This window comes from Malus domestica, chromosome 09 (assembly GCF_042453785.1).
Source record: "Malus domestica chromosome 09, GDT2T_hap1".
Taxonomy (NCBI): Eukaryota; Viridiplantae; Streptophyta; class Magnoliopsida; order Rosales; family Rosaceae; genus Malus; species Malus domestica.
This window is the reverse complement of record NC_091669.1, coordinates 18152392-18155485: the sequence shown is the minus strand read 5'-3', so window position 1 is coordinate 18155485 and position 3094 is coordinate 18152392.

Here is a 3094-nt window from a genome sequence, read left to right as displayed (position 1 = left end):
AGGCGGTTGCTCACCTGGCGGCGATGCTCTCTAATGAAGGTGATGGAGTCCCTTTTATAGAATAAGGGTTCGTTCCTCAATACATAAATGATGGTCTAGAGTTGATGCTCGTGGCGAGGCGGTTGCTCAGCTGGCGGCGATGCTCTCTAATGATGGTGAGGGAGTCCCTTTTTATAGAATAAGAGCTCGCTCCTCAATACATAAGTGATGGGCTAGGAGTGATGCTCGCGGCGAGGCGGCTGCTCAGCTGGCGACGATGCTCTCTAATGAAGGTGAAGAAGTCAATTTTATAGAATAAGGGTTCACTCCTTAATACATAAGTGATGGGTGCTCTCTAATGAAAGTGAAGGAGTCCCTTTTATAGAATAAGGGTTCACTCCTCAGTACATAAATAATGGGCTAAGTCCCCTAAATATTTTTCATGAGGCCCAATTGCGGAAGCCCAATATATGGTACATAATGTAGTCCCCTAAGTCTTTAGTCAATAGAGTCTGTTGGCTGGAGACTTTCAAATTCAATCCATGTATAGGCCGAAGTGGCGGTTGTTCGCAGGTGGTCTTTGTATACCATGCACTAAAGCTTTGTAGCTGAAGCTTTGAAGCTGAAGCTTTTGTAAATGAAGCTTTGAAGTCGGAGCTTTGTAAATTAAGCTTTCGAAGCTGGAGCTCTTATAAATGAAGCTTTCGAAGCTGGAGCTCTGTAAATGAAGCTTTCGAAGCTGATTGAGATGAGTGATGCTTATGAATGTTTATGTTGATTGACATGAATGATGCTCATGAATGTTGACATGAGTGATGCTCATGAATGTTTATGTATGATTGACATGAGTGATGCTCATGTATAATTTTGGAGTACTGGACGTACTTTTGATCACCTCGTTAGTGATAATAATGGCAGGCTGCCGAATAATTTTGAAGTACTGGACGTACTTTTGATCACCTGGTTGGTGATAATAGCGGCAGGCTACCGTGATAATAGAGGGTGAACCTTAAGTGGAGGGATGAAGGTTGGAGTTTGAAGCCATAGGGCCTAGCTCTTTTGGGCATATGGGCATTCGCCCTCCCCATAACATTCCAGCCTACTATTTTGGGCTTGCCAACATTTTGCCCTTTTTTTTTTGGCATGCTGCCTTCTTTACATATCAGTATAATTATACAATAATTACTCCAGTTTGCAAAAGACAACTTAATAAAATATTCATTCATGACAGTGGTTATGGGTGTGCCATGCTTTCCACTTCCTCATCGGCTTTTCTCCATCTCCAGACATCTTTTCATTTTTCATTATTTTCCTCCCTTTTACTTTTGCTTTCTGCTTTTGCTTTCTCAGAAAATGGGAACCTGCATGATGAAAGTATGGGCATCTTCTTTGGTACACTTTGATGCTTTTCATTTTCGAATACTTGAGAGCATTTTGAATTATTTGAACACCTATCTTTTGATCGAAGTTGGCAGTCACCAACTTTTCCAGCTCTTTTGAGGCATAAAGAAGGGCACCACCACTGATAGGAGCATATTTATGCAACTTAGTTAGCTTGTTTATTGACATTTACTTAGTTTAATTCTAGTTATTTTAGTACTTTAAGCTATTTTTGTGTGTTTGTAGGTTCAAATAACAAACTTGGCAACAAAGTGCTATTTGGAACATTTTGGAGCATTTTTAGGCCAAGATTGGATAGTGCCAGCATGGAGACATGAGGATGGACTTTTTTAAAGATTAGAAGGCTAGAAATCAGCATGTGTGTGTGCAAGTGTGTTGACCTACAACTACAAACATCCATCCACTCATTACCAAACACCCATCCACTACACCCATTACATCCGCTCATTACCAAACACTCATCTACTACACCCATTACATCCACTCATTACCAAACATCCATCCACTACACCCATTACATCCACTCATTACCAAACATTCACCCACTACACCCATTACATCCACTCATTACCAAACACTCATCCACTATACCCATTACATCCACTCATTACCACAACATTCACCCACTACACTCATTACATCCACTTATTACCACAACATACACCACTACCACCTTAATTAGATGGTGGTCCTCTCCCAAGCCTATAAATACATCCACCCTTCACCATAACAAGAGGAGAAAAAATCCATCCAAAGACACTACATTCACATCTCACAACTCCATATACTTGGTTAGATCATTCACTCCCATTTCAACACAACCTTCATCCAAACACATCCATTCATCTTCACATCCATTCCTCCATACAAACAAACCTTCAAACACTCACCAACACCTTGAACCGTAGCAAAGGAAGGGAAGGAAAGTGCTTGGACGTGCTTGCTATCCAACTTGGATCGTTGGAGCGTTTAGGTGTTTTCTTTCTTTTGTTTCTAATGTTTAAATTCATTTCCTTTCGTTTTGTTGTAAATATGAGTGGCTAAACCCCTCTTGGCTAGGGGTGATTTCAAAGCCATGATTATGTGTGCAATATAATTTGATAAATTCCAGTTATGAACTCTTGAATCGTAAATGCAATTGGCTTAACTATTTGATTGATAACTTATTTGTATTTGTTAATTAAGGGTTGGCACTTAATTGGCATACATAAATCCGTTGCTAGAATATAAGGAAGTTTCACATAATCTTTACAAACTTATATTCACATGTAGTGAATGTCGCTTATAAACGATCGCGTTAAGTTCAATTCCTAGCATGAGTGACATGATGTCATAGTTGCAAGTGCTTTGTCAATGCTTATGATTTTCATTAAACGTAATGATCTTTTATTGTATCTCTATTATGATGTCATGTAGGGAACTTTTAAAGAATGTTTTGGGTTGTCGAATGATGTCATCCAATCCAATAAAACAAGGAAAATCTGAGAGTTAACGAGTGATGTCACGGTTAATTTAGAGCATTGTCATTCATAATTCAATGAAGTAGTAACTAGAAATCGAGTTATTTGCATACATGTCATGTGTGGAGAAAAAGCCTCTAGCTATCTCATCCATCATCTTATTTCTCAAATTTATTTTACAATGTGTCTAATTTTTCATACTTGTTTGTTTGTTTCAACTTCATCCAAATCAAAACCCCCCTTTTAGTTTCTTG